The sequence below is a fragment of the Pleurodeles waltl genome, chromosome 4_1 (assembly GCF_031143425.1).
Source record: "Pleurodeles waltl isolate 20211129_DDA chromosome 4_1, aPleWal1.hap1.20221129, whole genome shotgun sequence".
Lineage (NCBI taxonomy): Eukaryota > Metazoa > Chordata > Amphibia > Caudata > Salamandridae > Pleurodeles > Pleurodeles waltl.
This window is the reverse complement of record NC_090442.1, coordinates 54,386,002-54,405,038: the sequence shown is the minus strand read 5'-3', so window position 1 is coordinate 54,405,038 and position 19,037 is coordinate 54,386,002. Positions and strand designations below refer to the sequence as shown.

Genomic DNA, 19,037 nt, shown 5'->3' with positions numbered 1-19,037 from the left:
TGGGTGAGACTCACACAGGGTGGGTGGGGCAGTTAAAGGATGTTATCTAATAGTGTAATCGAGGAGTTGGGTTTTTTGTGCACTACACTTTAACCAGCGATTCTTTCTAAAAGGAAATCCCAGGGCAGTACCCGCAATGAGTGGCATCCCCACACCCGAGGTTGCATTGTGGTAGCTGTTCCCTGAGCCCCTAGCCCCTGTCCCCATGTCGCCCTTTCTCCTCGTGTAACTCACCTCAGGTTCGGTGGCTCTGATACTTGCTGCTTCTGCGCGATCATCCCCATGATCTGGGCCTTTGTACGAAATGTCATGTAAGATTACTTTATTCAGCACAGCGTTTGTCATTTGCTTGGTTGTCCTGTCACTGTTGGATGTTTTCTTGCGCAGACTACTGTCTAATGGTGGGAAGGCCACGAGACACGTAACTTTTCTCTTTCCTTGTTAGCATAGTTTCCTGCCACTGTCTTGTTGTGCTGCCTGCCTGTGAGACACGTGTCTTGCCCATCTCAGCTCCACTGTGGCATGTCAGATATGTCTTTGAGCAGAGTCCCGGTCCCAGAGCTGCTGCCTTCTCTGCACTCTGGCTTGTAAGACTGCAGGCAAAGGCCCTCCCTGGCCCCTCAGCCAGATAGATACATTTACCTGCAGGGCTCAGCTTTGGTGAAAGATATTGGCGAGAGAGAGGAAAGGGGACGGCCCGTGGTGCACCCCCTATTTTGCATAGAACCACAGCCTCCTGGGAGGGCAGAGACATGAAGGTTCTCAGGGAAAGCCCTCCCAGGAGTGTTGAAGGGCAGGACGTGAAACACAGCAATCCCGGAATGGCCTGGTCTAAGATGCCTGTGCAATAGGCCTGGCCCTAGGCTTCCGGGCCTCTTCCTCGGCAGAGGCCCCAGTGGTATGAGCCCGACCAGGGCTGTGCCCGACCAGGGCTGTAGGGCGCGTTGGGAGCGCGTTAGGGACGCGAAAGAGGGCGCAGGGCGCAGAACTCTGCCAGTTTCTCCCCAGGATTTTGGGGAGGACAGGGAATCTGGCCAGGTCAGTGACTAGGCTTTCCCAGAAGGAAAGTCCAGTGACAGTGGCATGTTGTGAAACACAAGATTGCTGGTGGTCTGGAGGGTGCTTTCTGTCAGCCACTTCTCCCGGGAGCAGCCAGAGAGCAGGCTGATGTCGTGCTCTGTCAAGCACAACACTGGCCCCAAACCACTGTCCTTAGCAAAAGCAGAAACATTCATAGTTTCAGTCTCCTGCATCTGATTCCTGCCATCAGCATGTGAACGTTTGGCAGTCCAAGGCTTGCCATGCAAACTTTGTTCATAGGTGTCCCATGCGAATGCATGGGCCGCATCACTACTGTCTATGGCAGGGCTCTCTGCTCAGCCTATGTAAGTGAAGCATTGGTGGTTCAGTGGTAGAATTCTCGCCGGCCACGCGGGAGGCCCGGGTTCGATGCCCAGCCAATGCAAAGCGCCCTTCTTTTGGCTTTGCTTTAGAAGTCAGAGATATAGACTTGGTGGGGAAAAAAATGTCAAAGAGTGACCCCGACGTGATTTGAACACGCAGCCTTCTGATCTGGAGTCAGACGCGCTACCGTTGCGCCACGAGGTCCCTGTGCATGCAGTTCTCAGCCCCGGATCAAGAAATGCTTCTGTGCCTTTTATTGGCCCTCAGTACGCCTGTGGTTAAAGTAGAAGGCTTGGTGGCCCGTTTCCAGTCCTATTGGTGGAAATGACTAGAGGTGAAGAGATGAGAGAAGATAGAAATGTTGAGATAGAGCATGTCACGCAGGCAAAGCGAGAGCTCTAAGAGCAAAGCCAGACAGCTGTGTTTTAATTCAGGACTTGATGTAGGCAAAAGCATACGTCCCTGGGTGGGCTTGAACCACCAACCTTTCAGTTAACAGCCGAACGCGCTAACCGATTGCGCCACAGAGACCAACCACCGCAGTGAGAGTGTTGGGACTCAATATATGTTTTTACCTTTGTGCTCCTGCCTGCAGCTCTAAGGTCCTGGCATAAGACAGGTAGGCTTAGACTCCATTGTGACATGTCTTACTTCTCTTAGAAGAAGGTTCTGAGTTGCCAGGCAGCTTATCTTCTGCCGGGCACACTTTCCTTTGCAGGCTTTCAGGTTGTGAATCCAGCACTGCTTAGGTGTCCATGTCAGACATGAGCAGCTCATTGAGCCCCACTGTGTGTTTTTTGTGGAGATACAACTCTCAGACTAGAGGGAGCAGGCGGGAAGTGGGTGAGACTCACACAGGGTGGGTGGGGCAGTTAAAGGATGTTATCTAATAGTGTAATCGAGGAGTTGGGTTTTTTGTGCACTACACTTTAACCAGCGATTCTTTCTAAAAGGAAATCCCAGGGCAGTACCCGCAATGAGTGGCATCCCCACACCTGAGGTTGCATTGTGGTAGCTGTTCCCTGAGCCCCTAGCCCCTGTCCCCATGTCGCCCTTTCTCCTCGTGTAACTCACCTCAGGTTCGGTGGCTCTGATACTTGCTGCTTCTGCGCGATCATCCCCATGATCTGGGCCTTTGTACGAAATGTCATGTAAGATGACTTTATTCAGCACAGCGTTTGTCATTTGCTTGGTTGTCCTGTCACTGTTGGATGTTTTCTTGCGCAGACTACTGTCTAATGGTGGGAAGGCCACGAGACACGTGACTTTTCTCTTTCCTTGTTAGCATAGTTTCCTGCCACTGTCTTGTTGTGCTGCCTGCCTGTGAGACACGTGTCTTGCCCATCTCAGCTCCACTGTGGCATGTTAGATATGTCTTTGAGCAGAGTCCCGGTCCCAGAGCTGCTGCCTTCTCTGCACTCTGGCTTGTAAGACTGCAGGCAAAGGCCCTCCCTGGCCCCTCAGCCAGATAGATACATTTACCTGCAGGGCTCAGCTTTGGTGAAAGATATTGGCGAGAGAGAGGAAAGGGGACGGCCCGTGGTGCACCCCCTATTTTGCATAGAACCACAGCCTCCTGGGAGGGCAGAGACATGAGGGTTCTCAGGGAAAGCCCTCCCAGGAGTGTTGAAGGGCAGGACGTGAAACACAGCAATCCCGGAATGGCCTGGTCTAAGATGCCTGTGCAATAGGCCTGGCCCTAGGCTTCCGGGGCTCTTCCTCGGCAGAGGCCCCAGTGGTATGAGCCCGACCAGGGCTGTGCCCGACCAGGGCTGTAAGGCGCGTTGGGAGCGCGTTAGGGACGCGAAAGAGGGCGCAGGGCGCAGAACTCTGCCCGTTTCTCCCCAGGATTTTGGGGAGGACGGAATCTGGCCAGGTCAGTGACTAGGCTTTCCCAGAAGGAAAGTCCAGTGACAGTGGCATGTTGTGAAACACAAGATTGCTGGTGGTCTGGAGGGTGCTTTCTGTCAGCCACTTCTCCCGGGAGCAGCCAGAGAGCAGGCTGATGTCGTGCTCTGTCAAGCACAACACTGGCCCCAAACCACTGTCCTTAGCAAAAGCAGAAACATTCATAGTTTCAGTCTCCTGCATCTGATTCCTGCCATCAGCATGTGAACGTTTGGCAGTCCAAGGCTTGCCATGCAAACTTTGTTCATAGGAGTCCCATGCGAATGCATGGGCCTCATCACTACTGTCTACGGCAGGGCTCTCTGCTCAGCCTATGTAAGTGAAGCATTGGTGGTTCAGTGGTAGAATTCTCGCCCGCCATGCGGGAGGCCCGGGTTCGATTCCCGGCCAATTCAAAGCGCCCTTCTTTTGGCTTTGCTTTAGACGTCAGAGATATAGACTTGGTGGGGAAAAAAATGTCAAAGAGTGACCCCGACGTGATTTGAACACGCAACCTTCTGATCTGGAGTCAGACGCGCTACCGTTGCGCCACGAGGTCCCTGTGCATGCAGTTCTCAGCCCCGGATCAAGAAATGCTTCTGTGCCTTTTATTGGCCCTCAGTACGCCTGTGGTTAAAGTAGAAGGCTTGGTGGCCCGTTTCCAGTCCTATTGGTGGAAATGACTAGAGGTGAAGAGATGAGAGAAGATAGAAATGTTGAGATAGAGCATGTCACGCAGGCAAAGCGAGAGCTCTAAGAGCAAAGCCAGACAGCTGTGTTTTAATTCAGGACTTGATGTAGGCAAAAGCATACGTCCCTGGGTGGGCTTGAACCACCAACCTTTCGGTTAACAGCCGAACGCGCTAACCGATTGCGCCACAGAGACCAACCACCGCAGTGAGCGTGTTGGGACTCAATATATGTTTTTACCTTTGTGCTCCTGCCTGCAGCTCTAAGGTCCTGGCATAAGACAGGTAGGCTTAGACTCCATTGTGACATGTCTTACTTCTCTTAGAAGAAGGTTCTGAGTTGCCAGGCAGCTTATCTTCTGCCGGGCACACTTTCCTTTGCAGGCTTTCAGGTTGTGAATCCAGCACTGCTTAGGTGTCCATGTCAGACATGAGCAGCTCATTGAGCCCACTGTGTGTTTTTTGTGGAGATACAACTCTCAGACTAGAGGGAGCAGGCGGGAAGTGGGTGAGACTCACACAGGGTGGGTGGGGCAGTTAAAGGATGTTATCTAATAGTGTAATCGAGGAGTTGGGTTTTTTGTGCACTACACTTTAACCAGCGATTCTTTCTAAAAGGAAATCCCAGGGCAGTACCCGCAATGAGTGGCATCCCCACACCCGAGGTTGCATTGTGGTAGCTGTTCCCTGAGCCCATAGCCCCTGTCCCCATGTCGCCCTTTCTCCTCGTGTAACTCACCCCAGGTTCGGTGGCTCTGATACTTGCTGCTTCTGCTGCGCGATCATCCCCATGATCTGGGTCTTTGTACGAAATGTCATGTAAGATGACTTTATTCAGCACGGCGTTTGTCATTTGCTTGGTTGTCCTGTCACTGTTGGATGTTTTCTTGCGCAGACTACTGTCTAATGGTGGGAAGGCCACGAGACACGTGACTTTTCTCTTTCCTTGTTAGCATAGTTTCCTGCCACTGTCTTGGTGTGCTGCCAGCCTGTGAGACACGTGTCTTGCCCATCTCAGCTCCACTGTGGCATGTTAGATATGTCTTTGAGCAGAGTCCCGGTCCCAGAGCTGCTGCCTTCTCTGCACTCTGGCTTGTAAGACTGCAGGCAAAGGCCCTCCCTGGCCCCTCAGCCAGATAGATACATTTACCTGCAGGGCTCATCTTTGGTGAAAGATATTGGTGAGAGAGAGGAAAGGGGACGGCCCGTGGTGCACCCCCTATTTTGCATAGAACCACAGCCTCCTGGGAGGGCAGAGACATGAGGGTTCTCAGGGAAAGCCCTCCCAGGAGTGTTGAAGGGCAGGACGTGAAACACAGCAATCCCGGAATGGCCTGGTCTAAGATGCCTGTGCAATAGGCCTGGCCCTAGGCTTCCGGGGCTCTTCCTCGGCAGAGGCCCCAGTGGTATGAGCCCGACCAGGGCTGTGCCCGACCAGGGCTGTAGGGCGCGTTGGGAGCGCGTTAGGGACGCGAAAGAGGGCGCAGGGCGCAGAACTCTGCCCGTTTCTCCCCAGGATTTTGGGGAGGACAGGGAATCTGGCCAGGTCAGTGACTAGGCTTTCCCAGAAGGAAAGTCCAGTGACAGTGGCATGTTGTGAAACACAAGATTGCTGGTGGTCTGGAGGGTGCTTTCTGTCAGCCACTTCTCCCGGGAGCAGCCAGAGAGCAGGCTGATGTCGTGCTCTGTCAAGCACAACACTGGCCCCAAACCACTGTCCTTAGCAAAAGCAGAAACATTCATAGTTTCAGTCTCCTGCATCTGATTCCTGCCATCAGCATGTGAACGTTTGGCAGTCCAAGACTTGCCATGCAAACTTTGTTCATAGGTGTCCCATGCGAATGCATGGGCCTCATCACTACTGTCTACGGCAGGGCTCTCTGCTCAGCCTATGTAAGTGAAGCATTGGTGGTTCAGTGGTAGAATTCTTGCGTGCCACGCGGGAGGCCTGGGTTCGATTCCCGGCCAATGCAAAGCGCCCTTCTTTTGGCTTTGCTTTAGAAGTCAGAGATATAGACTTGGTGGGGAAAAAAATGTCAAAGAGTGACCCCGACGTGATTTGAACACGCAACCTTCTGATCTGGAGTCAGACGCGCTACCGTTGCGCCACGAGATCCCTGTGCATGCAGTTCTCAGCCCCGGATCAAGAAATGCTTCTGTGCCTTTTATTGGCCCTCAGTACGCCTGTGGTTAAAGTAGAAGGCTTGGTGTCCCGTTTCCAGTCCTATTGGTGGAAATGACTAGAGATGAAGAGATGAGAGAAGATAGAAATGTTGAGATAGAGCATGTCACGCAGGCAAAGCGAGAGCTCTAAGAGCAAAGCCAGACAGCTGTGTTTTAATTCAGGACTTGATGTAGGCAAAAGCATACGTCCCTGGGTGGGCTTGAACCACCAACCTTTCGGTTAACAGCCGAACGCGCTAACCGATTGCGCCACAGAGACCAACCACCGCAGTGAGCGTGTTGGGACTCAATATATGTTTTTACCTTTGTGCTCCTGCCTGCAGCTCTAAGGTCCTGGCATAAGACAGGTAGGCTTAGACTCCATTGTGACATGTCTTACTTCTCTTAGAAGAAGGTTCTGAGTTGCCAGGCAGCTTATCTTCTGCCGGGCACACTTTCCTTTGCAGGCTTTCAGGTTGTGAATCCAGCACTGCTTAGGTGTCCATGTCAGACATGAGCAGCTCATTGAGCCCCACTGTGTGTTTTTTGTGGAGATACAACTCTCAGACTAGAGGGAGCAGGCGGGAAGTGGGTGAGACTCACACAGGGTGGGTGGGGCAGTTAAAGGATGTTATCTAATAGTGTAATCGAGGAGTTGGGTTTTTTGTGCACTACACTTTAACCAGCGATTCTTTCCAAAAGGAAATCCCAGGGCAGTACCCGCAATGAGTGGCATCCCCACACCCGAGGTTGCATTGTGGTAGCTGTTCCCTGAGCCCCTAGCCCCTGTCCCCATGTCGCCCTTTCTCCTCGTGTAACTCACCCCAGGTTCGGTGGCTCTGATACTTGCTGCTTCTGCTGCGCGATCATCCCCATGATCTGGGCCTTTGTACGAAATGTCATGTAAGATGACTTTATTCAGCACGGCGTTTGTCATTTGCTTGGTTGTCCTGTCACTGTTGGATGTTTTCTTGCGCAGACTACTGTCTAATGGTGGGAAGGCCACGAGACACGTGACTTTTCTCTTTCCTTGTTAGCATAGTTTCCTGCCACTGTCTTGGTGTGCTGCCAGCCTGTGAGACACGTGTCTTGCCCATCTCAGCTCCACTGTGGCATGTTAGATATGTCTTTGAGCAGAGTCCCGGTCCCAGAGCTGCTACCTTCTCTGCACTCTGGCTTGTAAGACTGCAGGCAAAGGCCCTCCCTGGCCCCTCAGCCAGATAGATACATTTACCTGCAGGGCTCAGCTTTGGTGAAAGATATTGGCGAGAGAGAGGAAAGGGGACGGCCCGTGGTGCACCCCCTATTTTGCATAGAACCACAGCCTCCTGGGAGGGCAGAGACATGAGGGTTCTCAGGGAAAGCCCTCCCAGGAGTGTTGAAGGGCAGGACGTGAAACACAGCAATCCCGGAATGGCCTGGTCTAAGATGCCTGTGCAATAGGCCTGGCCCTAGGCTTCCGGGGCTCTTCCTCGGCAGAGGCCCCAGTGGTATGAGCCCGACCAGGGCTGTGCCCGACCAGGGCTGTAGGGCGCGTTGGGAGCGCGTTAGGGACGCGAAAGAGGGCGCAGGGCGCAGAACTCTGCCCGTTTCTCCCCACGATTTTGGGGAGGACATGGAATCTGGCCAGGTCAGTGACTAGGCTTTCCCAGAAGGAAAGTCCAGTGACAGTGGCATGTTGTGAAACACAAGATTGCTGGTGGTCTGGAGGGTGCTTTCTGTCAGCCACTTCTCCCGGGAGCAGCCAGAGAGCAGGCTGATGTCGTGCTCTGTCAAGCACAACACTGGCCCCAAACCACTGTCCTTAGCAAAAGCAGAAACATTCATAGTTTCAGTCTCCTGCATCTGATTCCTGCCATCAGCATGTGAACGTTTGGCAGTCCAAGGCTTTCCATGCAAACTTTGTTCATAGGTGTCCCATGCGAATGCATGGGCCTCATCACTACTGTCTACGGCAGGGCTCTCTGCTCAGCCTATGTAAGTGAAGCATTGGTGGTTCAGTGGTAGAATTCTCGCCTGCCACGCGGGAGGCCCGGGTTCGATTCCCGGCCAATGCAAAGCGCCCTTCATTTGGCTTTGCTTTAGAAGTCAGAGATATAGACTTGGTGGGGAAAAAAATGTCAAAGAGTGACCCCGACGTGATTTGAACACGCAACCTTCTGATCTGGAGTCAGACGCGCTACCGTTGCGCCACGAGGTCCCTGTGCATGCAGTTCTCAGCCCCGGATCAAGAAATGCTTCTGTGCCTTTTATTGGCCCTCAGTACGCCTGTGGTTAAAGTAGAAGGCTTGGTGGCCCGTTTCCAGTCCTATTGGTGGAAATGACTAGAGGTGAAGAGATGAGAGAAGATAGAAATGTTGAGATAGAGCATGTCACGCAGGCAAAGCGAGAGCTCTAAGAGCAAAGCCAGACAGCTGTGTTTTAATTCAGGACTTGATGTAGGCAAAAGCATACGTCCCTGGGTGGGCTTGAACCACCAACCTTTCGGTTAACAGCCGAACGCGCTAACCGATTGCGCCACAGAGACCAACCACCGCAGTGAGCGTGTTGGGACTCAATATATGTTTTTACCTTTGTGCTCCTGCCTGCAGCTCTAAGGTCCTGGCATAAGACAGGTAGGCTTAGACTCCATTGTGACATGTCTTACTTCTCTTAGAAGAAGGTTCTGAGTTGCCAGGCAGCTTATCTTCTGCCGGGCACACTTTCCTTTGCAGGCTTTCAGGTTGTGAATCCAGCACTGCTTAGGTGTCCATGTCAGACATGAGCAGCTCATTGAGCCCCACGGTGTGTTTTTTGTGGAGATACAACTCTCAGACTAGAGGGAGCAGGCGGGAAGTGGGTGAGACTCACACAGGGTGGGTGGGGCAGTTAAAGGATGTTATCTAATAGTGTAATCGAGGAGTTGGGTTTTTTGTGCACTACACTTTAACCAGCGATTCTTTCTAAAAGGAAATCCCAGGGCAGTACCCGCAATGAGTGGCATCCCCACACCCGAGGTTGCATTGTGGTAGCTGTTCCCTGAGCCCATAGCCCCTGTCCCAATGTCGCCCTTTCTCCTCGTGTAACTCACCCCAGGTTCGGTGGCTCTGATACTTGCTGCTTCTGCTGCGCGATCATCCCCATGATCTGGGCCTTTGTACGAAATGTCATGTAAGATGACTTTATTCAGCACGGCGTTTGTCATTTGCTTGGTTGTCCTGTCACTGTTGGATGTTTTCTTGCGCAGACTACTGTCTAATGGTGGGAAGGCCACGAGACACGTGACTTTTCTCTTTCCTTGTTAGCATAGTTTCCTGCCACTGTCTTGGTGTGCTGCCAGCCTGTGAGACACGTGTCTTGCCCATCTCAGCTCCACTGTGGCATGTTAGATATGTCTTTGAGCAGAGTCCCGGTCCCAGAGCTGCTGCCTTCTCTGCACTCTGGCTTGTAAGACTGCAGGCAAAGGCCCTCCCTGGCCCCTCAGCCAGATAGATACATTTACCTGCAGGGCTCAGCTTTGGTGAAAGATATTGGCGAGAGAGAGGAAAGGGGACGGCCCATGGTGCACCTCCTATTTTGCATAGAACCACAGCCTCCTGGGAGGGCAGAGACATGAGGGTTCTCAGGGAAAGCCCTCCCAGGAGTGTTGAAGGGCAGGACGTGAAACACAGCAATCCCGGAATGGCCTGGTCTAAGATGCCTGTGCAATAGGCCTGGCCCTAGGCTTCCGGTGCTCTTCCTCAGCAGAGGCCCCAGTGGTATGAGCCCGACCAGGGCTGTGCCCGACCAGGGCTGTAGGGCGCGTTGGGAGCGCGTTAGGGACGCGAAAGAGGGTGCAGGGCGCAGAACTCTGCCCGTTTCTCCCCAGGATTTTGGGGAGGACAGGGAATCTGGCCAGGTCAGTGACTAGGCTGTCCCAGAAGGAAAGTCCAGTGACAGTGGCATGTTGTGAAACACAAGATTGCTGGTGGTCTGGAGGGTGCTTTCTGTCAGCCACTTCTCCCGGGAGCAGCCAGAGAGCAGGCTGATGTCGTGCTCTGTCAAGCACAACACTGGCCCCAAACCACTGTCCTTAGCAAAAGCAGAAACATTCATAGTTTCAGTCTCCTGCATCTGATTCCTGCCATCAGCATGTGAACGTTTGGCAGTCCAAGGCTTTCCATGCAAACTTTGTTCATAGGTGTCCCATGCGAATGCATGGGCCTCATCACTACTGTCTACGGCAGGGCTCTCTGCTCAGCCTATGTAAGTGAAGCATTGGTGGTTCAGTGGTAGAATTCTCACCTGCCACGCGGGAGGCCCGGGTTCGATTCCCTGCCAATGCAAAGCGCCCTTCTTTTGGCTTTGCTTTAGAAGTCAGAGATATAGACTTGGTGGGGAAAAAAATGTCAAAGAGTGACCCCGACGTGATTTGAACACGCAACCTTCTGATCTGGAGTCAGACGCGCTACCGTTGCTCCACGAGGTCCCTGTGCAAGCAGTTCTCAGCCCCGGATCAAGAAATGCTTCTGTGCCTTTTATTGGCCCTCAGTACGCCTGTGGTTAAAGTAGAAGGCTTGGTGGCCCGTTTCCAGTCCTATTGGTGGAAATGACTAGAGGTGAAGAGATGAGAGAAGATAGAAATGTTGAGATAGAGCATGTCACGCAGGCAAAGCGAGAGCTCTAAGAGCAAAGCCAGACAGCTGTGTTTTAATTCAGGACTTGATGTAGGCAAAAGCATACGTCCCTGCGTGGGCTTGAACCACCAACCTTTCGGTGAACAGCCGAACGCGCTAACCGATTGCGCCACAGAGACCAACCACCACAGTGAGCGTGTTGGGACTCAATATATGTTTTTACCTTTGTGCTCCTGCCTGCAGCTCTAAGGTCCTGGCATAAGACAGGTAGGCTTAGACTCCATTGTGACATGTCTTACTTCTCTTAGAAGAAGGTTCTGAGTTGCCAGGCAGCTTATCTTCTGCCGGGCACACTTTCCTTTGCAGGCTTTCAGGTTGTGAATCCAGCACTGCTTAGGTGTCCATGTCAGACATGAGCAGCTCATTGAGCCCCACTGTGTGTTTTTTGTGGAGATACAACTCTCAGACTAGAGGGAGCAGGCGGGAGGTGGGTGAGACTCACACAGGGTGGGTGGGGCAGTTAAAGGATGTTATCTAATAGTGTAATCGAGGAGTTGGGTTTTTTGTGCACTACACTTTAACCAGCGATTCTTTCCAAAAGGAAATCCCAGGGCAGTACCCGCAATGAGTGGCATCCCCACACCCGAGGTTGCATTGTGGTAGCTGTTCCCTGAGCCCCTAGCCCCTGTCCCCATGTCGCCCTTTCTCCTCGTGTAGCTCACCCCAGGTTCGGTGGCTCTGATACTTGCTGCTTCTGCTGCGCGATCATCCCCATGATCTGGGCCTTTGTACGAAATGTCATGTAAGATGACTTTATTCAGCACGGCGTTTGTCATTTGCTTGGTTGTCCTGTCACTGTTGGATGTTTTCTTGCGCAGACTACTGTCTAATGGTGGGAAGGCCACGAGACACGTGACTTTTCTCTTTCCTTGTTAGCATAGTTTCCTGCCACTGTCTTGGTGTGCTGCCAGCCTGTGAGATACGTGTCTTGCCCATCTCAGCTCCACTGTGGCATGTTAGATATGTCTTTGAGCAGAGTCCCGGTCCCAGAGCTGCTTCCTTCTCTACACTCTGGCTTGTAAGACTGCAGGCAAAGGCCCTCCCTGGCCCCTCAGCCAGATAGATACATTTACCTGCAGGGCTCAGCTTTGGTGAAAGATATTGGCGAGAGAGAGGAAAGGAGACGGCCCGTGGTGCACCCCCTATTTTGCATAGCACCACAGCCTCCTGGGAGGGCAGAGACATGAAGGTTCTCAGGGAAAGCCCTCCCAGGAGTGTTGAAGGGCAGGACGTGAAACACAGCAATCCCGGAATGGCCTGGTCTAAGATGCCTGTGCAATAGGCCTGGCCCTAGGCTTCCGGGGCTCTTCCTCTGCAGAGGCCCCAGTGGTATGAGCCCGACCAGGGCTGTGCCCGACCAGGGCTGTAGGGCGCGTTGGGAGCGCGTTAGGGACGCGAAAGAGGGCGCAGGGCGCAGAACTCTGCCCGTTTCTCCCCAGGATTTTGGGGAGGACAGGGAATCTGGCCAGGTCAGTGACTAGGCTGTCCCAGAAGGAAAGTCCAGTGACAGTGGCATGTTGTGAAACACAAGATTGCTGGTGGTCTGGAGGGTGCTTTCTGTCAGCCACTTCTCCCGGGAGCAGCCAGAGAGCAGGCTGATGTCGTGCTCTCTCAAGCACAACACTGGCCCCAAACCACTGTCCTTAGCAAAAGCAGAAACATTCATAGTTTCAGTCTCCTGCATCTGATTCCTGCCATCAGCATGTGAACGTTTGGCAGTCCAAGGCTTGCCATGCAAACTTTGTTCATAGGTGTCCCATGCGAATGCATGGGCCTCATCACTACTGTCTACGGCAGGGCTCTCTGCTCAGCCTATGTAAGTCAAGCATTGGTGGTTCAGTGGCAGAATTCTCACCTGCCACGCTGGAGGCCCGGGTTCGATTCCCGGCCAATGCAAAGCGCCCTTCTTTTGGCTTTGCTTTAGAAGTCAGAGATATAGACTTGGTGGGGAAAAAAAATTCAAAGAGTGACCGCGACGTGATATGAACACGCAACCTTCTGATCTGGAGTCAGACGCGCTACCGTTGCGCCACGAGGTCCCTGTGCATGCAGTTCTCAGCCCCGGATCAAGAAATGCTTCTGTGCCTTTTATTGGCCCTCAGTACGCCTGTGGTTAAAGTAGAAGGCTTGGTGTCCCGTTTCCAGTCCTATTGGTGGAAATGACTAGAGGTGAAGAGATGAGAGAAGATAGAAATGTTGAGATAGAGCATGTCACGCAGGCAAAGCGAGAGCTCTAAGAGCAAAGCCAGACAGCTGTGTTTTAATTCAGGACTTGATGTAGGCAAAAGCATACGTCCCTGGGTGGGCTTGAACCACCAACCTTTCGGTTAACAGCCAAACGCGCTAACCGATTGCGCCACAGAGACCAACCACCGCAGTGAGCGTGTTGGGACTCAATATATGTTTTTACCTTTGTGCTCCTGCCTGCAGCTCTAAGGTCCTGGCATAAGACAGGTAGGCTTAGACTCCATTGTGACATGTCTTACTTCTCTTAGAAGAAGGTTCTGAGTTGCCAGGCAGCTTATCTTCTGCCGGGCACACTTTCCTTTGCAGGCTTTCAGGTTGTGAATCCAGCACTGCTTAGGTGTCCATGTCAGACATGAGCAGCTCATTGAGCCCCACTGTGTGTTTTTTGTGGAGATACAACTCTCAGACTAGAGAGAGCAGGCGGGAAGTGGGTGAGACTCACACAGGGTGGGTGGGGCAGTTAAAGGATGTTATCTAATAGTGTAATCGAGGAGTTGGGTTTTTTGTGCACTACACTTTAACCAGCGATTCTTTCTAAAAGGAAATCCCAGGGCAGTACCCGCAATGAGTGGCATCCCCACACCCGAGGTTGCATTGTGGTAGCTGTTCCCTGAGCCCATAGCCCCTGTCCCCATGTCGCCCTTTCTCCTCGTGTAACTCACCCCAGGTTCGGTGGCTCTGATACTTGCTGCTTCTGCTGCGCGATCATCCCCATGATCTGGGCCTTTGTACGAAATGTCATGTAAGATGACTTTATTCAGCACGGCGTTTGTCATTTGCTTGGTTGTCCTGTCACTGTTGGATGTTTTCTTGCGCAGACTACTGTCTAATGGTGGGAAGGCCACGAGACACGTGACTTTTCTCTTTCCTTGTTAGCATAGTTTCCTGCCACTGTCTTGGTGTGCTGCCAGCCTGTGAGACACGTGTCTTGCCCATCTCAGCTCCACTGTGGCATGTTAGATATGTCTTTGAGCAGAGTCCCGGTCCCAGAGCTGCTGCCTTCTCTGCACTCTGGCTTGTAAGACTGCAGGCAAAGGCCCTCCCTGGCCCCTCAGCCAGATAGATACATTTACCTGCAGGGCTCAGCTTTGGTGAAAGATATTGGCGAGAGAGAGGAAAGGGGACGGCCCGTGGTGCACCCCCTATTTTGCATAGAACCACAGCCTCCTGGGAGGGCAGAGACATGAGGGTTCTCAGGGAAAGCCCTCCCAGGAGTGTTGAAGGGCAGGACGTGAAACACAGCAATCCCGGAATGGCCTGGTCTAAGATGCCTGTGCAATAGGCCTGGCCCTAGGCTTCCGGGGCTCTTCCTCGGCAGAGGCCCCAGTGGTATGAGCCCGACCAGGGCTGTGCCCGACCAGGGCTGTAGGGCGCGTTGGGAGCGCGTTAGGGACGCGAAAGAGGGCGCAGAACTCTGCCCGTTTCTCCCCAGGATTTTGGGGAGGACAGGGAATCTGGCCAGGTCAGTGACTAGGCTTTCCCAGAAGGAAAGTCCAGTGACAGTGGCATGTTGTGAAACACAAGATTGCTGGTGGTCTGGAGGGTGCTTTCTGTCAGCCACTTCTCCCGGGAGCAGCCAGAGAGCAGGCTGATGTCGTGCTCTGTCAAGCACAACACTGGCCCCAAACCACTGTCCTTAGCAAAAGCAGAAACATTCATAGTTTCAGTCTCCTGCATCTGATTCCTGCCATCAGCATGTGAACGTTTGGCAGTCCAAGGCTTGCCATGCAAACTTTGTTCATAGGTGTCCCATGCGAATGCATGGGCCTCATCACTACTGTCTACGGCAGGGCTCTCTGCTCAGCCTATGTAAGTGAAGCATTGGTGGTTCAGTGGTAGAATTCTCGCCTGCCACGCGGGAGGCCCGGGTTCGATTCCCGGCCAATGCAAAGCGCCCTTCTTTTGGCTTTGCTTTAGAAGTCAGAGATATAGACTTGGTGGGGAAAAAAATGTCAAAGAGTGACCCCGACGTGATTTGAACACGCAACCTTCTGATCTGGAGTCAGACGCGCTACCGTTGCGCCACGAGGTCCCTGTGCATGCAGTTCTCAGCCCCGGATCAAGAAATGCTTCTGTGCCTTTTATTGGCCCTCAGTACGCCTGTGGTGAAAGTAGAAGGCTTGGTGGCCCGTTTCCAGTCCTATTGGTGGAAATGACTAGAGGTGAAGAGATGAGAGAAGATAGAAATGTTGAGATAGAGCATGTCACGCAGGCAAAGCGAGAGCTCTAAGAGCAAAGCCAGACAGCTGTGTTTTAATTCAGGACTTGATGTAGGCAAAAGCATACGTCCCTGGGTGGGCTTGAACCACCAACCTTTCGGTTAACAGCCGAACGCGCTAACCGATTGCGCCACAGAGACCAACCACCGCAGTGAGCGTGTTGGGACTCAATATATGTTTTTACCTTTGTGCTCCTGCCTGCAGCTCTAAGGTCCTGGCATAAGACAGGTAGGCTTAGACTCCATTGTGACATGTCTTACTTCTCTTAGAAGAACGTTCTGAGTTTCCAGGCAGCTTATCTTCTGCCGGGCACACTTTCCTTTGCAGGCTTTCAGGTTGTGAATCCAGCACTGCTTAGGTGTGCATGTCAGACATGAGCAGCTCATTGAGCCCCACTGTGTGTTTTTTGTGGAGATACAACTCTCAGACTAGAGGGAGCAGGCGGGAAGTGGGTGAGACTCACACAGGGTGGGTGGGGCAGTTAAAGGATGTTATCTAATAGTGTAATCGAGGAGTTGGGTTTTTTGTGCACTACACTTTAACCAGCGATTCTTTCTAAAAGGAAATCCCAGGGCAGTACCCGCAATGAGTGGCATCCCCACACCCGAGGTTGCATTGTGGTAGCTGTTCCCTGAGCCCATAGCCCCTGTCCCCATGTCGCCCTTTCTCCTCGTGTAACTCACCCCAGGTTCGGTGGCTCTGATACTTGCTGCTTCTGCTGCGCGATCATCCCCATGATCTGGGCCTTTGTACGAAATGTCATGTAAGATGACTTTATTCAGCACGGTGTTTGTCATTTGCTTGGTTGTCCTGTCACTGTTGGATGTTTTCTTGCGCAGACTACTGTCTAATGGTGGGAAGGCCACGAGACACGTGACTTTTCTCTTCCCTTGTTAGCATAGTTTCCTGCCACTGTCTTGGTGTGCTGCCAGCCTGTGAGACACGTGTCTTGCCCATCTCAGCTCCACTGTGGCATGTTAGATATGTCTTTGAGCAGAGTCCCGGTCCCAGAGCTGCTGCCTTCTCTGCACTCTGGCTTGTAAGACTGCAGGCAAAGGCCCTCCCTGGCCCCTCAGCCAGATAGATACATTTACCTGCAGGGCTCAGCTTTGGTGAAAGATATTGGCGAGAGAGAGGAAAGGGGACGGCCCGTGGTGCACCCCCTATTTTGCATAGAACCACAGCCTCCTGGGAGGGCAGAGACATGAGGGTTCTCAGGGAAAGCCCTCCCAGGAGTGTTGAAGGGCAGGACGTGAAACACAGCAATCCCGGAATGGCCTGGTCTAAGATGCCTGTGCAATAGGCCTGGCCCTAGGCTTCCGGGGCTCTTCCTCGGCAGAGGCCCCAGTGGTATGAGCCCGACCAGGGCTGTGCCCGACCAGGGCTGTAGGGCGCGTTGGGAGCGCGTTAGGGACGCGAAAGAGGGCGCAGGGCGCAGAACTCTGCCCGTTTCTCCCCAGGATTTTGGGGAGGACAGGGAATCTGGCCAGGTCAGTGACTAGGCTTTCCCAGAAGGAAAGTCCAGTGACAGTGGCATGTTGTGAAACACAAGATTGCTGGTGGTCTGGAGGGTGCTTTCTGTCAGCCACTTCTCCCGGGAGCAGCCAGAGAGCAGGCTGATGTCGTGCTCTGTCAAGCACAACACTGGCCCCAAACCACTGTCCTTAGCAAAAGCAGAAACATTCATAGTTTCAGTCTCCTGCATCTGATTCCTGCCATCAGCATGTGAACGTTTGGCAGTCCAAGGCTTGCCATGCAAAATTTGTTCATAGGTGTCCCATGCGAATGCATGGGCCTCATCACTACTGTCTACGGCAGGGCTCTCTGCTCAGCCTATGTAAGTGAAGCATTGGTGGTTCAGTGGTAGAATTCTCGCCTGCCACGTGGGAGGCCCGGGTTCGATTCCCGGCCAATGCAAAGCACCCTTCTTTTGGCTTTGCTTTAGAAGTCAGAGATATAGACTTGGTGGGGAAAAAAATGTCAAAGAGTGACCCCGACGTGATTTGAACATGCAACCTTCTGATCTGGAGTCAGACGCGCTACTGTTGCGCCACGAGGTCCTGGTGCATGCAGTTCTCAGCCCCGGATCATGAAATGCTTCTGTGCCTTTTATTGGCCCTCAGTACGCCTGTGGTTAAAGTAGAAGGCTTGGTGGCCCGTTTCCAGTCCTATTGGTGGAAATGACTAGAGGTGAAGAGATGAGAGAAGATAGAAATGTTGAGATAGAGCATGTCACGCAGGCAAAGCGAGAGCTCTAAGAGCAAAGCCAGACAGCTGTGTTTTAATTCAGGACTTGATGTAGGCAAAAGCATACGTCCCTGGGTGGGCTTGAACCACCAACCTTTCGGTTAACAGCCGAACGCGCTAACCGATTGCGCCACAGAGACCAACCACTGCAGTGAGCGTGTTGGGACTCAATATATGTTTTTACCTTTGTGCTCCTGCCTGCAGCTCTAAGGTCCTGGCATAAGACAGGTAGGCTTAGACTCCATTGTGACATGTCTTACTTCTCTTAGAAGAAGGTTCTGAGTTGCCAGGCAGCTTATCTTCTGCCGGGCACACTTTCCTTTGCAGGCTTTCAGGTTGTGAATCCAGCACTGCTTAGGTGTCCATGTCAGACATGAGCAGCTCATTGAGCCCCACTGTGTGTTTTTTGTGGAGATACAACTCTCAGACTAGAGGGAGCAGGCGGGAAGTGGGTGAGACTCACACAGGGTGGGTGGGGCAGTTAAAGGATGTTATCTAATAGTGTAATCGAGGAGTTGGGTTTTTTGTGCACTACACTTTAACCAGCGATTCTTTCTAAAAGGAAATCCCAGGGCAGTACCCGCAATGAGTGGCATCCCCACACCCGAGGTTGCATTGTGGTAGCTGTTCTCTGAGCCCCTAGCCCCTGTCCCCATGTCGCCCTTTCTCCTCGTGTAACTCACCTCAGGTTCGGTGGCTCTGATACTTGCTGCTTCTGCGCGATCATCCCCATGATCTGGGCCTTTGTACGAAATGTCATGTAAGATGACTTTATTCAGCACAGCGTTTGTCATTTGCTTGGTTGTCCTGTCACTGTTGGATGTTTTCTTGCGCAGACTACTGTCTAATGGTGGGAAGGCCACGAGACACGTGACTTTTCTCTTTCCTTGTTAGCATAGTTTCCTGCCACTGTCTTGTTGTGCTGCCTGCCTGTGAGACACGTGTCTTGCCCATCTCAGCTCCACTGTGGCATGTTAGATATGTCTTTGAGCAGAGTCCCGGTCCCAGAGCTGCTGCCTTCTCTGCACTCTGGCTTGTAAGACTGCAGGCAAAGGCCCTCCCTGGCCCCTCAGCCAGATAGATACATTTACCTGCAGGGCTCAGCTTTGGTGAAAGATATTGGCGAGAGAGAGGAAAGGGGACGGCCCGTGGTGCACCCCCTATTTTCCAAAGAACCACAGCCTCCTGGGAGGGCAGAGACATGAGGGTTCTCAGGGAAAGCCCTCCCAGGAGAGTTGAAGGGCAGGACGTGAAACACAGCAATCCCGGAATGGCCTGGTCTAAGATGCCTGTGCAATAGGCCTGGCCCTAGGCTTCCGGGGCTCTTCCTCGGCAGAGGCCCCAGTGGTATGAGCCCGACCAGGGCTGTGCCCGACCAGGGCTGTAGGGCGCGTTGGGAGCGCGTTAGGGACGCGAAAGAGGGCGCAGGGCGCAGAACTCTGCCCGTTTCTCCCCAGGATTTTGGGGAGGACAGGGAATCTGGCCAGGTCAGTGACTAGGCTGTCCCAGAAGGAAAGTCCAGTGAC

At 52.9% G+C, this 19,037-nt stretch overlaps 11 non-coding genes across 11 annotated transcripts; 2 read left to right on the top strand and 9 right to left on the bottom strand.

The window, feature by feature from the left end:
- Positions 1-1,536: 1,536 nt before the first annotated feature.
- On the bottom strand, positions 1,537-1,608 carry TRNAW-CCA (transfer RNA tryptophan (anticodon CCA)). Its single transcript has one exon. It is a non-coding gene; the product is annotated as a tRNA-Trp (tRNA).
- Positions 1,609-3,778: 2,170 nt separating this feature from the next.
- TRNAW-CCA (transfer RNA tryptophan (anticodon CCA)) lies at positions 3,779-3,850 on the bottom strand. The gene has a single exon. It is a non-coding gene; the product is annotated as a tRNA-Trp (tRNA).
- A 253-nt stretch (positions 3,851-4,103) lies between these two features.
- TRNAN-GUU (transfer RNA asparagine (anticodon GUU)) lies at positions 4,104-4,177 on the bottom strand. Its single transcript has one exon. It is a non-coding gene; the product is annotated as a tRNA-Asn (tRNA).
- Positions 4,178-6,349: 2,172 nt separating this feature from the next.
- TRNAN-GUU (transfer RNA asparagine (anticodon GUU)) lies at positions 6,350-6,423 on the bottom strand. The gene has a single exon. It is a non-coding gene; the product is annotated as a tRNA-Asn (tRNA).
- Positions 6,424-8,129: 1,706 nt separating this feature from the next.
- Positions 8,130-8,200, top strand: TRNAG-GCC (transfer RNA glycine (anticodon GCC)). The gene has a single exon. It is a non-coding gene; the product is annotated as a tRNA-Gly (tRNA).
- A 71-nt stretch (positions 8,201-8,271) lies between these two features.
- Positions 8,272-8,343, bottom strand: TRNAW-CCA (transfer RNA tryptophan (anticodon CCA)). Its single transcript has one exon. It is a non-coding gene; the product is annotated as a tRNA-Trp (tRNA).
- A 253-nt stretch (positions 8,344-8,596) lies between these two features.
- On the bottom strand, positions 8,597-8,670 carry TRNAN-GUU (transfer RNA asparagine (anticodon GUU)). Its single transcript has one exon. It is a non-coding gene; the product is annotated as a tRNA-Asn (tRNA).
- Positions 8,671-14,863: 6,193 nt separating this feature from the next.
- Positions 14,864-14,934, top strand: TRNAG-GCC (transfer RNA glycine (anticodon GCC)). Its single transcript has one exon. It is a non-coding gene; the product is annotated as a tRNA-Gly (tRNA).
- A 71-nt stretch (positions 14,935-15,005) lies between these two features.
- TRNAW-CCA (transfer RNA tryptophan (anticodon CCA)) lies at positions 15,006-15,077 on the bottom strand. The gene has a single exon. It is a non-coding gene; the product is annotated as a tRNA-Trp (tRNA).
- Positions 15,078-15,330: 253 nt separating this feature from the next.
- Positions 15,331-15,404, bottom strand: TRNAN-GUU (transfer RNA asparagine (anticodon GUU)). Its single transcript has one exon. It is a non-coding gene; the product is annotated as a tRNA-Asn (tRNA).
- Positions 15,405-17,577: 2,173 nt separating this feature from the next.
- On the bottom strand, positions 17,578-17,651 carry TRNAN-GUU (transfer RNA asparagine (anticodon GUU)). The gene has a single exon. It is a non-coding gene; the product is annotated as a tRNA-Asn (tRNA).
- Positions 17,652-19,037: the final 1,386 nt, after the last annotated feature.